Source organism: Mustela nigripes, chromosome 12 (assembly GCF_022355385.1).
Source record: "Mustela nigripes isolate SB6536 chromosome 12, MUSNIG.SB6536, whole genome shotgun sequence".
Classification (NCBI taxonomy): Eukaryota; Metazoa; Chordata; class Mammalia; order Carnivora; family Mustelidae; genus Mustela; species Mustela nigripes.
In genome coordinates, this window is record NC_081568.1 from 154,453,361 (window position 1) to 154,470,282 (window position 16,922).

The following is a 16,922-nucleotide window of genomic DNA, read 5'->3' on the forward strand; positions in this document are numbered from 1 at the left end:
TGTCGAGGATGTGGAGAAATGGGAACCCTCCTACACTTTGCTGGGAATACAAACTGGTGCAACCACTCTGGAAAACAGCAAAGAGGTTCCTCAAAAAGTTGAAAATAGAACTACCTTATGACCCAACAATTGCACCACTGGGTATTTACCCTAAAGATACAAACATAGTGATCCAAATGGGCATTTGCACCTGAATGTTTATAGAAGCAATGTCCACAATAGCCAAAGTATGGAAAGAACCTAGATGTCTATCAACAGATGAATGGATAAAGAAGACATTATATATATATATATATATATATATATATATTTGCATTGCAAATGGCAAGATTTCATTTGTTTTGAAGGCTGCATAGTATTCATATAGATATAGATATCTATATGAATACTATGCAGCCTTCAAATAGATATATAGATATAGATATAGATATCCATATGAATACTATGCAGCCATGGCATGGATGGAACTAGAGGGTATTATGCTTAACAAAATAAGTCAATTGGAGAAAAAAAACTATTATATGATCTCCCTGTTATGAGGAAGTAGAGAAGCAATGTGAGGGGTTTGGAGGATAGATAAAAATAAATGAAACAAGATGGAATCAGAAGGGAAATATACATGATTTTTGCTCAATAAGCTTATTCACAGTGTTTTCTTGCAAGCAAAAAAAAATTAAATGCTAATATTTTACTTTATGAACATATGTATCAGTTAAGGAGTAGATGATACTGGTTATTTGAAAATGATTAACACATATATTTCAAATGCACCCAGAAAAGGATGGATTTTCTTTCTACTAAATTCATTGACAAAATAAACAAGCTTTTATAATATATGTTTATGTAATCAGAAATAAAACAAATTTTAAAATGTAAGTGCTTTCAAGCAAGTTTAAATAAATAAATAAGTTATATTTTGTTACTATTTTAATGTATATTATTAGCACTAATAGAAATTTATCATTCAATTAATATACACAATCACAAAGTTAAAGTAATTTTCTTTCTTAATTTTATCTATTTTCTGAGTGAAGGCTACTCTAGACTTTGTCACATACTGAAATATAAATTTTTATTGACAATAACTTTCTTTTCTTGAATTTTATTTTATTTTATTTTTTGGACTTCTATTCTCTCAGGGACATATAAAAACTTTAGTTGCAAAATTGAGAACTGACAGGTACAACACAAATTCAGCCAAATACAAAAATTTTGCAAAATACTTACTTAAACCACCCCATTATATTAATTTAGGCTATCTCAGGAGTTAGTATATGGAAAAAAAACCATAATGTTTTAAGTTTAAAAAAGTGCATAAAAAGGGTAAAATAATAATATATTTTTATTTGTAATAAATGGTGTATCTTGAGAATATTTGAACTAAACTCTATAAGTGAGTAAAAAGTGTTCTCTCATTTCATGTAATTAGATTTCTATTTCTTCTATGTGTAACAGAAGAGGTCATCAACAGAGAAATTTCTATTTTGTTTTAGATGATTTGTCACAGAAGTATAAAAAAAAAATCCAAGTTTCCTGCATCCTGTGTAGGCTACTCAGTTCACAGCCCAACTCCTGGCTACAACACACAAAGATACTCAAGTTTTCATCACAATAAAAATATACCTTGGGATCATAAATTATATTATTTTAATTATACATCTTTTCATTTGTCGCCAAGACTTTTGATTTGTGCTGTATCTTTATAATATCTTATTATGGAGGAGGGGCAAGGTGGCAAAGAATTAGGAGGCCATGTTTCGACCCTTCCCCTAAAGTGTGATAAATATCTACCAGAACACTCTGAACTCCCATAAAGTCAGCCTGAGATGTAAGATTATATACTTCTGGATCTCTACGGGAAGACATCAATGTGTTGGGGTCAATTCCAAGTTAAAACATGTTAAACCCCTAGGGCCTGCCTGAGCCTACTTAGCCATAGAGATTCCATGTTGCCTAGGTAGACATTTCATTGTGTAATAAATGCCTCAAGAGTTATTGATATCAGTTCTAGGTAACTGTTGCTAAAACACACACCTAAAACAAGGCCATTTTGTTGTTTAATAAACGCCTCAACAGTTACTAGTATCATTCCAGGTAACCGTTACTAAAACACACAGGTAGGAGACATCTAATCAGCCAAAGCCACATATGTAGATGTCTGCGATTGTGCCCTATAAAAACTAGCCTGTAAGACCAAGGGGCATCGGTCTCTTCGAAGGTGGTCCTGGCCAGTTAGTCTGATTTCTAATGCTTGGCATAGAATAAGGCTTTGCGTAATGTTGTCTCAGTCTTGTTCCTTTGATAATGGGTCCAACAAGTGGAGAGGTAAACCATAGTGGGAATGCTGGGACTGATATCTGAGGATAACCAGAAGGGGGAAGGAGCCACCAGAAGTGATCCATTGATAGTAAAAACCCAATATGAAAGTGTCCTGTGATTGGAGACCAGCATTAATTTGAATTCTGGTTGAAAGCACTCAAAAAGAGCAAAAGATCTTAAGGGTCCACTGGAATAATCATGGCAGGAGCAGGCATGGACCTAAGCCCACAGACCCATGATGTTCTCTGTTGGTGACCACCCTTGCCAGAGAGAGTCCACCAGAACCTCCAGAACCAGCCTCCAGTCCCTTGTCCCTGAGCCCATGTCTTTCTACTGCTAGCGCTACTGCTTAGCTGGGAACACTCCTGCCCATGCCTGAGAGAGCCCCATGTGGGCCCCAGCCAGTGGTCTCATAGAAGGACTACAGCCTTCTATGACCAGCCACATGGTTTGAACATGCCTAGACCATGTCTGAGAAAACCAGATGCAATCTCTGGTCGGGATCCCTCAGAGGTGACTCCTGTGACCTTTGTGACCACTGTGTCTGAGCACACTTGGTGTGGGCCTGAACTCGATACAGCAGTTCCAGCAAGGAATCCATTGGAAGCAGACTCTATGTAGCAATATCACTTGCATTTTTAGTGACACGGGGGTTTAGAGACAAGCGGGAGCCTCAGTTGACTGCTGGGACATTCCCTGGGGTGCACACCACCTATGGGAGATTGTGCTGTTCAGCGGAGTTTGCAGGGGGTGGGTGGAGGCTGTGTGCTCTGGACCACCAAGAGGGAAACAGACTGAGTCTTCTCTCTGAGATGGAGATCTGGGCACAGACCATTTTCTTTCCACTGAACCTCTTAAAAGCATCAAAAACCCCAAACAAAAACCTCCAGAGAACAAAAGCCCGAATAAACAGTTTACACAGAACCCATCCCCTCGAGAACCTGCAGGGCATAACAACCCAAGCAAAACTGAAGGGGGAACAACTCAGCAGGACCCTCCCCAAAATGGCAAGCCAAAAGAACAAGAAGGCAACCACCACGGGGTCCCCATGAAGCTGTAAAACCCCAATATGAGGGGAAAACAAAATATTAAGCTCCTGGTATTGCCCTAAAACCTGTATATTTCATAGACACAATGTTTAATTAACTCTCATGATTCTTGTTCTTTTACTTTTTTAACCTACTTACCATTACAACTAGAGGTTTAGTACAACATATTCCATAATAACTTTTTAACTTGAACTTTATTCATGTATATGCCAGGGTTTCTTTTTCTTTTTCTTTCCTTTTTTTTTTTTAATATACATATAGATATAAACGTCGAGGTAAAACTTTTTCCCTATTCAATAATACTCCTATATATAAACCAGTTATAATTTCCCTTTATCTATGGAAAATTGAATCCCTTAACAAAGATATCAAGATTCACCCAGGAAGAACCAAAATGAACTTCCTCACCCACATTGAGGATTTAGAACTGCCCTCTCATCTTATTCTTTTGTCAGTGTTTTGGTGTATATTATTTTATTCTGGTATTATGTGAATATTATTGTTGGATTTATTTTGGTTAGGTTCATCCTTTTTTTTTTTCTTCGCATTTATTTTGTTGGTATTTTTGTTTGTTTGTTTTACCTTATATGCCTAATAAATCTTACTTTTGGGGCTGATTTTGGCTGGGTTCTCTCATTTTTTTTTTCTTTTTATCTCTCTCTTTATTTTCTTTTTCTTTTTCTTTTTTCTTTCTTTCTTTTTTTTTCCCTCTTTTTGGCAGTGACTACTGATTGTTCCAAAACTTTCCAGGGTGCAGCTTGCCTGGATTGTGGTTGATATATTCAGCTATACATCTCCTCAACCATCTCTAAACAAAATGACTTGGAGGAGTAACACCCAACAGTGGAAAAATTCAGAGATGATGTCTTCTCTGACAGAACTATTGTATATGGACATAAATGGTATGTCAGAAAGGGAATTCAGGGTAACAATTATCCAGACTATGGCTAATAATTATCCAGACTATGGCTAGGCTATGGAGTAAATAGTTAGTGATGATATGGAATCTCCAAAGCAGAAGTGTGAACAGATCTGGCAGAAGTTAAAAAGGCTATCAGAGAGATTCAATATAATTTAAATACTCTAACACCTAGGTCAATTGATGCAGAAGAAAGAATTAGTGCTCAAGAGGACAAACTGATAGAGAAGAAGGATCAGGAGGAGGCTTGGAACAAATAGCTTAGAAGGCATGAAAACAGAATTAGGGGGAAAATGACACCATGAAACATTCCAACGTCAGAATTATTGGGATGCCTGAGGGGGTGGAGAAAGAGAGAAGACTAGAATATATACTCAAAGATTCTGGATGAAAATTTCCCCAATCATGGGAATGGAACAAGTGTTCATGTCCTCAAGGCAGAAAGGTCACCTCCCAAGATCAATGAATCTAGAAAAACCACCAGACACTTGATTGTGAAATTCATGAAGCATAATTGTAGACATGAGTTCCTAAGGACAGATAGTTGAAAGAGATTCCTTTCATACAGAAGAAGGTCCATCAGAATAAGATCAGACCTGTGTCGGGGACCGCCTCCGGCTGGGAAAGTCCCCCCCATTACAAGATGGCGCTTGGCTCACTGCCAGCAAAATATGCTGCAAGTAAACAACGAACATTCTGGTGAAGCCTGCCTAAAGGAGGATATAGTTATTGGCTGTTTTAAATTTAATCAACATAGTAATAGGACTCTCATTGGCTCTCCCCATTGCTTGGCCCTTTATTGGTCACGCTGCTGCATATAAGCTAAGGAAGTTGATGAAATAAACGGATGAAGCATCAACACCATACCAGGCTGATTGTCGTTCTTGCGGGCCGAGGGCGACAAATGGTGCCGGCACCCGGGAATTGTTAATGAGTAGTAAACCTTGCAAGGAGAAAAACCGCAGGTAAGCAGGGAAGGGACCATGATCAAAGTGGTGGGAATCTTGTACAAGACCGCAACAAGAAGCGGGGCGGCCATAGAGCCGGGATTTTCTTAATTAACCTAAGTGGCCAGATGGGTTCTGAATTATCAAAATCTAGATTGGAGGGTTCTTTAAAGGACCTTCTCAAAGCCAACGGTGCACCTCGGAAATAAAAAACCGCCAGAGCATTTCTAACTACAGTGGAAACCATTGCACGTTGGTTTTTGGATGAGGGTTTGTTAAATATTCTGCAATGGGACCATTTAGGAGAGGATCTTAAGAAAAGAGATAAAAGCAAACCATTGCCTCCTGGAACATTAGCTATATGGACTCTGGGCAGAGGATGCCTTGGGAGACATAAGCTGAGATGTGAGTCAGCTATTCAGGAGGGAGCTGAGGCCCTTGAGGAAGTTAAAGAAGAATGGTCATCTCGTGCTTCAGAAAGAAACAGTTCTAGCTAAGAGGAAGAGGAAATGTCAGGGGAGGAGTTAGAGCAAAAGGTGGGGCAGAAACCTGAGCCCCACCACCGTATAACACTTGTACGAATAAGGATATATGTGGTTGTCATGCACCTACTAGTGAGAGTTGGACAACTAAATGGAAAGAAGCTGGTCTCACCTCAGCTTTCCCAGTTTTAGAGGACCAAAATCACCAATGATACCACCAGCCGCTTGACTTTAAGTTAGTCAAGCAATTGAAGGGAGTAGTTATGCAGTATGGCCCTCAAGCGGCTTTTACTATCTCCTTAGTGGAGTCTATAGCAGGAATTAACTTAAGTACAGAAGACTTGGGGAATCTAGCAAGGGCCGCACTTTCTGGGGGACAATACTTGGTATGGAAGACAGCATGGCAAGAACACTCTCAAGATGTTGCTTGGCGCAACGCCGTAGCCGGTAACCTGCAGTAAGTGAACAATTGCAATCAAAATATGACCTTCTCCCCAACGCCTGTTTGCATAGCCCCTCCTTTTCTTTTCCTCCTCTTTAATGGCAGCAATCTCAATGATGATCATCTCAATTGCTCAAATGACAATTGCTCCTTATCCCAATGCTGGAACGGTACCAACTTTCGCTTGCTGTTGTCATGCATATTCCCACTAACATTCCAGTCCCTGTTTCTATTACAGATGATGTATCCATAGTTCTTCTCTCACGACAAAAAAGAGACTTCGGAATCACTGCTGCCATAATAGCCGCTGTTGCAGCCTCTGCAGAGGTCTTAAATACTTTAGCTGAGGGTACCGCAGTTGCCTTACAAACGCAGTCGCAGTTGAATGCCCACCTTAAGGCTGGTTTATTAATTCTCACTCAACAAGTGGACCTACTGCAAGAACAAGTAGACATCCTGGCAGATGAGTGTTGGTTGCCTCGTTCCCTACCCCGCCCTTTGTGTTACCCCTGTAAAAATTCTCTCAATTTAATAAGGCCAGGAATTCCTCCCAACAGCTCTCCCAGTATTTGCAGGGTGCTTGGTCTGACGATTTTCAAAATTTCACACGAATCCTTCTGGCTGAGATAACTCGAGTAAATAGTACGCATGTGCAACCAGCTTCCCTCCCAGAGCTATTTCAAACATTCTGCCATATGTTCCAGTTCACCAAACAATGGGCTGACACAATTGGTCTTCTTGTCCTCCTTCTTATTGTCATTCTGCTTCTATTCAGAAAAGTTCACCAATGGAGAACACAGCAGCGAGAGCAGAGCCGAGCTATAGTACAAGCCCTTATGTCAATAGAGGCTGGGACATCTCCCCAGATATGGCTAAGCATGCTAGATCAGTAGTCAAAGATGGGTAAGATCAGTAGAGAAACATACCAACCTAAGACAGGACAGAGATCATTGTTATCTTGTGTCTGATGATGGGTAAGGATGTTTTCTGCTACTGACGAACTAAGTCAGGCATGATCTCTGCCATAAAACAAAAAAGGGGGAGATGTCAGGGACTGCCTTTGGCCGGGAAAGTCCCCGCCATTACAAGATGGCACTTGGCTCACTGCCAGCAAAATACGCTGCAAGTAAACAATGAACGTTCTGGTGAAGCCTGCCTAAAGGAGGATATAGTTATTGGCTGTTTTAAATTTAATCAGCATAGTAATAGGACTCTCATTGGCTCTCCCCATTGCTTGGCCCCTTATTGGTCACCCTGCTGCATATAAGCTAAGGAAGTTGATGAAATAAACGGATGAAGCTTTAACACCATACCAGGCTGATTGTAGTTCTTGCGGGCCGAGGGCGACAGACCTGTCCACCAAAACCTGGCAAGCCAGAAAGGGCTGGCAAAATATGTTCAGGACAATATATAAGAAGAACATGCAAACAAGAATAATTTATACAGGAAAGCTGACATTCAAAATGGATAGAGAGATAAAGATCTTCCAAGACTGACAAGGTTTAAAAGGGTGTATGACCACCAAACTGACACTACAAGAAATATTAAGGGGAAGGGTTCATAAAAGAAGAAAGGGCCCAAGTGACATAGAACAGAAATTTACAGAGACGATCTATAGAAACAAGGACTTCACAGTTAACATGAGGTCAATAAAAACTTATCTTTCAAAGATCACTCTCAATTTGAATGGCCTAAATGCTCCCAGAAAATGGAACAGGGTTGCATACTGGATAAAACAACAGGACCCGTCCATATACTGTCTAAAAGAGACACATGTGTAACCTAAAGATATATCCAGACTGAAATGAAGGGATGGATAAGCATCATTCATGCCAATGGGCCTCAAATGAAAGTTGGGGTAGTGATTCTCATATCAGATAAATTAGACTTTAAGGTAAAGGCTGTAGTCAGAGACACAGAAAGACACTACATCACATCTTCCACCAAGAAGATCAAACCATCATAAATATTTATGCCCCCACTATGGGAGCAGCCATCTACTTAACCCAACTGTTAATCAAAATAGTCATACTTATATGAAAACATTAATTGTGGGGGATCTAAACACTTCACTTTCAGTAACAGACAGATCATAAAAGCAAAAAATCAAAAAAAGAAGAGCTTTGAATGACATATTGAATCAGATGGACCTCATAGATATATACAGAACACTCCACCCTAAAACAACAGACTACACATTCTTCTTGAACACACATGGAACTTTCTCCAGGGTAGAATACATACTGGGTCACAAGTCAGGACTCAATGTGTACCAAAAGATTGATATTACTCCCTGAATATTCTTAGACCACAGTGTTTTGAAACTGGAACTCAAACATAAGAAAAATTTTGGAAGGAATTCAAAAACTTGGAAGCTAAAGACCATCCTGTTTAAGAATGTTTGGATCTACCAGGAAATCAAAGAAGAACTTAAAGAATTCATGGAAACCAATGAGAATAAAGACACTTTAGCCCAAAACCTATGGAATATGGCAACAGTGGTCCTGAGGGGGAAATACACAGTTATCCAAGCCTACTCAAGTACATTGAAAAATCCAGAATACACAAGTTCCCTTCATGCCCTAAATAACTGAAAAATCAACATCAATTTACACTATCTCCATGCACAAGAAGGGAAATAATCAATATTAGAGCAGAGAGCAATGAGTTAGAAATTAGAGGTGCAGTAGAACACATCAATAAAAGCAGAAGTTGGTTATTTGAAAGTATCAATAAGATCAATAAACCACTGGTCAACTAATACAAAAGAAAAGAGAGAGGACCCAAATTAATAAAATTATGAATGGAAGGGGAAAGATCACAAATAACACAAAGGAAATAGAAAAAATCACAATTATTATCAACAGTTATATGGCAATAACATAAGCAACCTAGAATAAATGGATGCATTCCTGGAAACCTATAAACTTCCAAGGCTGAAACAGGAAGAAATTTACAACCTGAAAAGACTAATATCTAGTAAGGAGATTGAAGCAGTGATCAAAAAACACCCACAAAACAAGAGGCCAGGACTTGATGGATTCCCTGGGGAATTCAATGAAACATTCAAAGAAGAAATAAAATCTATTCTCCTGAAGCTGTTTCCAAAAATAGAAACATAGGAAAAGTCTCCAGACTCTTTCTATGAAGGCAGCACTACCCTGTTCCACAAACAATTCAAAGACCCCATGAAAAAGGAGAATATCATACCAATATCCATGATTAATATAGACACCAAAATTCTCAACAAGATCCTAGCTAATAGTATCCAGCAGTACATTAAAAAAATTATCCACCATGACCTGATGAGATTCATCCCTCGGTACAAGGGTGGTTCAACATTCACAAATTAATCAGTGTGAAAGAACAGATCAATAAAAGAGGAAATGGAACCATTTGGTCTTCTCAAGTGATGCAGAAAAAGCTTTTAACAAAATACAGCATCTTTTCCTGATTAAAACTCACCAAAGTACAGAGCTAGAGGGAATATTCTTCAACTTCATAAGACCCACCAGTGAAAAATCCACAGAAAATCTAATTCTCAATGGAGAAAAGCTAACAGCCTTCCCTTTGAGATCAGGAAGACAAAAAGAATGCCCACTCCGACCACTCTTGTTCAACATAGTACTAGATGTCCTAGCAACAGCAATCTGTCAAGAAAAAGCAATAAAATGTATTCAAAGTGGCTAAAAAGAAGCCAAACGTCCTCTCCTCACAGATGACATGACTTTATGTGGTAAATCCAACAGAGTCCAGCCCCCAATTACTAGAACTCATACAACAATCAGTAATATAACAGGATATAAAATCATTGTACAGTAATTAGTTTTCTTTGTATAAACTAACAATGAAACCATAGAAAGGGCAATTAGAGATTATATTCCACTTCTAATAGCACCAAAAACTGTAAGATAACCTTGGAATAAACCTACCCAAAGAGGTAAAGTATCTTTACTTTAGGAAGTACAGAACACTCATGAAGGAAATTAAAGTAAACACAAAAAGATGAAAAAGCTTTCCATGCTCATGGATCAGAAGAATAAATATTGTTAACTTGTCTATGCTGCTGAGAGCAACCTATAGCTTCAGTGCCATATGGAATAACAAAACAAAACAAAACAAAACAAACAAACAAACAAAAAAACCAGCAGCATTTTTCGAAGTATTGGAACAAACAATCCTGAAATTTTTCTGGAATGAGAAAAGACACAGAATCTCCAAGGAAATGTTAAAAACAAAAAAAGAAAGCTGGGGCATCAAGTTACCTGATTTCAAGCTTTAACAAAGCTGCAATCACCAAGCATGGCACTGGCACAAAAACAGACACATAGACCATTGGAATAGAGTGGAGAGTCCAGATATGGACCTGCAACCCTATGGTCAAATATCTCTGACAAAACAGGAAAAAAATATTCAGTGGATAAAAGACATTCAATAAATGATGCTGGGAAAACTAGACAGCTATGTATAGAAGAATGGAACGTGACCATTATCTTACACTATACACAAAAATAAATGAGAAATACATATCTATCAAAATCCTAGTGGAGAACATAGGAAGTAACCTCTTCGACATTGGTCACAACAACTTCTATTAAGACATCTCTTCAAAGGCAAAGGAAACAAAAGTGAAAATGAACTGTGGGACTTCATCAAGATCAGAAGCTTCTGCACAGCAAAGGAAACAGTCAATAAAACAAAGAGGCAACCCATGGGATGGGAGAAGAGATTCGCAAATGACAATACAGACAAAGGGCTGATATCGAGGATCTATAAAGGATCTTACCTATTGAAAATTACTTTAAATATAATGAATTAAATATAAATGAATTAAATTAACTTATCAAAGGGCATAGTGTGGTCATACAGATGTTTTCTTTTGTTTTTATTTGATTTGGTGGTTTCCTTTTGTTTGTTCTTTTTGTTTTGTTGTTGTTTTTGTCATACAGATTTAAAAACAAGAGGAGCAACAAGGACTATATATATGCTGCCTACAGAAGAATTATTCAACTTTAAAAAGACATACAGGGGCACCTTGATGGTTCAGTTCATTCGTTAAGTGTCTGTCTCCTGCTCAGGTCTTGATCCCAAAGCCCTTCGATCCAGCCATGCATGGAGCCCATTTCTCCATCTGTCTGTGGGCCCCCCTTGTTTATTCTCTCTCTTTCTGTCAAATAAGTAAATAATAACTCTTAAAAATAAAAATAAAGATGCATATATGTTCTTTTCCCCGTGTTTGAAGGTTGGCTGCCGTCACGAATGACACAGTAACTACCCAGACCAGGAAGTTCATGAGCAACTGAATACTTTGGCAGAAAAAAAAAATGGTCATTGATGTACTTTATTCCAGAAGCCAACACTACCTAAAAGAGAAATTTGTGAGAATATAGCCAAAATGCACAAAGACTACATCAGTTATCTTTGAATTTTGATTCAGAACTCCTTTCAGTGGTGGCAAGACAACTGGCTTTGGGAAAGTTTATGATTCCTTGGATTGTGCCAAGAAAATTAAACCCCGGCATAAGAAAGAAAGAAGAAAGAAAGAAAGAAAGAAAAAAAAGAAAGAAAGAAAAAGAAAGGAAGAAAGAAAGGAAGGAAGGAAGGAAGGAAGGAAGGAAGGAAGGAAGGGAGGGAGGAAGGAAGAAAGGAAAGTGAACCTAGACATCCAGATGTAGACTTGCAAGACATGGCCTACATAAGAGGGAAAAGACCTCAAGAAAACAGCAACAGGAACACAAGAATGGAATGAAGAAACAAAATTTTAGCATTGCAAATGTCAATGATGACGTTGGCAAAAAGTGATCTGGAGATTGGACAAAAGAAGGAATAATTCTTCAGGGATTTAATCTGTCATGATTGTACAGATTTTTCTTGAAAGGATTAATAAAGTAGGAACTTTAAAAAATAGACACATGTAGTATAATAGTGAAAGGATGGATAAGGACATTTCATGAAAATAGAAACCAAAAGAGAACAGCAGTGACCATACTTATAAAAGGGAAGAGAGGCCTTAAGCCATAAATAGTAACAAAAGACAAAGGACATTATATAATGATAAAAAATGTCAATTGATCAGGAAAATATAACAATAATAAATATAGATGCATCAAACATAGAGGAGCCTAATGTATTAAAGAACTAAAAAACTGTGCAATACAGTGATATTAATGCACTTCAATACCCCAATTTAACAATAACACACAGACAGAAAATCAACAAGGGATTGTTTGACTTATTACTTGAGGCAAAATGGACATAATTGCCATAAACAAAATGTTCCATTCAATGGAAACAGAAAGATAGTTTTTAACAATTACACATGGAATATTATGGACAGATAGTATTATAGATTAAAAATCTTTATAAATTTAATAAGATTGAAGTCATATCCAATATGACTTTTCTAACCACAATTGCATGAAACTAGAAATAATAGCAGGAGTAAGGCTGGAAATTTCAGATAGGTGAAAATTAACCAACAGGGGCCAGATCTCAGAACCCAAAACCAAAGGGTTCAACCAACTGAGCCACCCAGGAACCTCTTCAAAACAATTGTAAGAGCTATGTTTTTTAGCAATGAATGTCTATATTAATTAAAAAGAAAGATATGTTGATGAATTCCCAACACTTCTTTTGTTTACTTTGATTCTGGAGACATTTCTGGTAATAACTTGTTAAGGCCAATGCCAAAAAGGATGTTGACTGTGTTCTTGGGATTTCAATGGTTCCTGTCTCACATTTATGTCTTTCATCCATTTTGAATTTATTTTTGTGCATGGTGTAAGAATATTCTTTTGCTGCTTTCTGTCTATTTTCCCCAACCATATTATCATATGGTTTCACTTATTTGTGGAGCATAACAAATAGCATGGAAGACATGGGGAGTTAGAGAGGAGAAGGGAGTTGGGGTAAGTTGGAAGGGGAGGTGAATCATGAGAGACTATGAACTATGGACTCTGAAAAACAATCTGAGGAGTTTGAAGTGGCAGGGGAGTGGGAGGTCGGGGTACCAGGTGGTGGGTATTTTAGAGGGCATGGATTACATGGAGCAGTGGGTGTGGTATAAAATAATGATTACTGTTATGCTGAAAATAAATAAATTAATAAAAAATTAGAACTTTATTATTATCTAGCAATTCCAATTCTGGGCATATATCAAAGGAGAATGAAATCAAAATCTCAAAGATATAGCCAACCCATATTCACTGTGATTTTATACACAGCAGCCAAGAGAATAAAAACAACCTAAATGTCTATCAGTGAATGACTGAATCAATGGAATGAAGAACACACAGTATATATTTGTGGTATATATATAATCTATATTATATATATTATATTTATTCAATAAAATTAGTTAATTTTATGTATTACAAGGTATTGAACATTGTTAAATGATTCAGAAACTTATTGAATCTGGAATTTTGATGCCACATTAATGAGATTTTCTGATCACATTATATAGAACCCTATGCTGTTATTTGCTTTTTCATTTAGCTAGTGAGATATATGGTAAAACCTATCCTACCAGAGTAACCTAAGTCATTGACCACTGCTACTTCATTCTTCACTTCACCTATTTGTCTTTCATCTCTTTATTTTTATCAGGGAAATTAGGTTTCCTCAAAAAGATTTTTCACATTTCTTTTTAAGTATATTGTATTTAATGATTTCACTGTATCATGAATGGCTCTCCTTTCCATTAAATTTTCTAACAGACAATTGAAGTGTGAAGAAAAGCAATTGGGATTCTTACCTATTTTTTTCTCTACACTTTACTGACCATACATATTGGTTTCAATATTATTTTAGCTTATTATCTTGGGTTTTCTCTGTATGAAAATGTACCTTGGGAAATAATTATATTTGCATCATCCTTTCCAATCTATGTATATTTTATTCCATTTTATCCCATTTTTCACTGACTATAGTTTCCATAACAAGGTTGGATGCTAGTAGTAATTAGGGGGAATTCCTGCCTTTTTTTCTGACTTTTAGACAATTCCTTCATTAATTAATTAGTTAATACAATGGTTATTACTTGTTTCTGCTACATTCTCATTGCCATATCAATAAAGATTTCAATTTCTAGTAAAAAATAAATAAAATGATTACCTTATTAAATGTAGTGTAGTTTTTGTTAAGATAAAAGCATTTGAATTAGTTCTTCATAGAAACCTTATTTGCTTACAATATTCTTAAAGATGAAATGATAACAGATTTATAATTATAAATCTGTGTGTGAATGTAAAACAAGATACAACTGTTAGGATTCATTTATTAATACTATGTGTTTGCTTCTAGCAAAGGGTCATCACTTTTGTTTTTTTCACAATTAATGTGTATATATATATATATATATATATATATATATATATATATTTTGTTGTTGTTTATATATTTCTCACTTCAGTAACAAAGGTTTCAAAAAGTGATAAAAAGTGGATATTTCAAGTGGAGTTTGGAAATTATTTTTAGTTGTTTTTTTATAAATTAATTTATTTATTTTCAGAAAACAATATTCATTATTTTTTTTCACCACACCCAGTGCTCCATGCAATCCGTGCCCTCCATAATACCCACCACCCGGTACCCCAACCTCCCACACCCATGCCACTTCAAACCCCTCAGATTGTTTTTCAGAGTCCATAGTATCTCATGGTTCACCTCCCCTTCCAATTTCTCCCAACTCCATTCTCCTCTCTAACAACCCTGTCCTCCATGCTTTTTGTTATGCTTCTAAAATAAGTGAGACAATATGATAATTGACGCTCTCTGCTTGACTTATTTCACTCAGCATAATCTCTTCCAGTCTCGTCCATGTTGCTACAAAAGTTGGGTATTCTTCCTTTCTGATGGAGGTATAATACTACATAGTGTATAAGGACCACATCATCCTTATCCATTCGTCCATTGAAGAAGATCTTGGTTCTTTCCATAGTTTGGCGACTGTGGCCATTGCTGCTATAAACATTGGGGTACAGATGGCCCTTCTTTTAACCACATCTGTATCTTTGGGGTAAATACCCAGGAGTGCAACTACAGGGTCATAGGGAAGTTCTATTTTTAATTTCTTGAGGAATCTTCACACTGTTCTCCAAATAGGCTGCACCAACTTGCATTCCCACCAACAGTGGAAGAGGGATCCCCTTTCTCCACATCCTCTCCAACACATGTTGTTTTCTGTCTTGTTAATTTTGGCCATTCTAACTGGTGTAAGGTGATATCTCAATGTGGTTTTAATTTGAATCTCCCTGAGGACTAGTGATGATGAACATTTTTTCATGTGTCTGATAGCCATTTGTATGTCTTGATTAGAGAAGTGTCTGTTCATATCTTCTGCCCATTTTTTTAAGTTTGCCTGTTTCATGTGTGTTTAGTTTGAGGAGTTCATTATAGATCCTGGATATCAACCTTTTGTCTGTACTCTCATTTGCAAATATCTTCTCCCATTCCGTGGGTTGCCTCTTTGTTTTTTTGACTGTTTCCTTTGCTGTGCAGAAGCTTTTGATTTTTTTTTTAATTTTATTTTTTCAAGGTTCCAAATCCATCATTTATGCACCACACCCAATGCTTCTTGGAATACATGCCCTACTTAATACCAACCACCAGGTTCACCTAACCACTCACCCCTCTTACCTCCAAAACCCTAAGTTTGTTTCTCAGAGTCCATAGTCTCTCATGGTTTATTTTTAAAAACTTGCAAGTGAGGACAGAGTGATGCATGAAGTTGCATTGGTTTGAGATTTAATATATTTCTGATATTCTGTTTCCCAAACTCCTTTTAAATTAAGCTTGAAAGGGAGCAAGAATAGAAATTGCCTCTGCCCGCTAGACTGTTTTTCATCCTTATCTACATCACTTTCACTGTACATAAGTGTAGCCCTCTTGCTCAGATACTCACAATAAAAACATAAATAAAAGATACAAGAGTACTAGGGCAAGGATGCAGTTGATGTATGGCAATTATCACATGCAGTACTTGCTCATATCATTGTGCCAGAAAATGTGGATTGTGGATTTCAAAAATGAAATGTTTACACTACTTAGAACCCACACTAATAAAACTGAATGCTTTATTAAATACCTTTTAATGAATGTTATTCTTAGGAATATTATTAACTAACTAGTGTTCAATGCATGGAGTATGTTGAATGTATTACAAAATGAATTACTATATTAAATACATATTTAATAATATAAATAATTCACACTTAAATATCAAGTAATAAAGATACATTCATTGATTTTTTTTCTGTTCTACTGAAATACAATTGGTTTAATTGTACCATTCTTTGGTTTACCACAGAAAATTTTGATATATTTACATATTGTAAAATGATTTTCACAATATTTCGTTATGACCTATCACCATTCATAGTTACAATTTATATTCTTACCATGAGAACTTCTAAAACCTAATCTTTTACTAACTTCTTTATATACAATAGGACATTATTAACTATAGTTATCATGATGTTGATTATATTGCAGTACTTACATATTTTTAACTTATGTATCTTATAAATAGAAGTTTTTGTGTTTTTCACACCTACACCCACTTTGCATATATTTTTTATGAATTTTTGACATACTGCAATATTGGCATTATAATTTTTACTGTTTAATAAGATAAAAATGATAAATAGATACCATAAAACGTTACTGTAGTGTAAAAATCAATTTTTTTTTTAAATTTTTTTATTTTTTATAAACATATATTTTTATCCCCAGGGGTACAGGTCTGTGAATCACCAGGTTTAC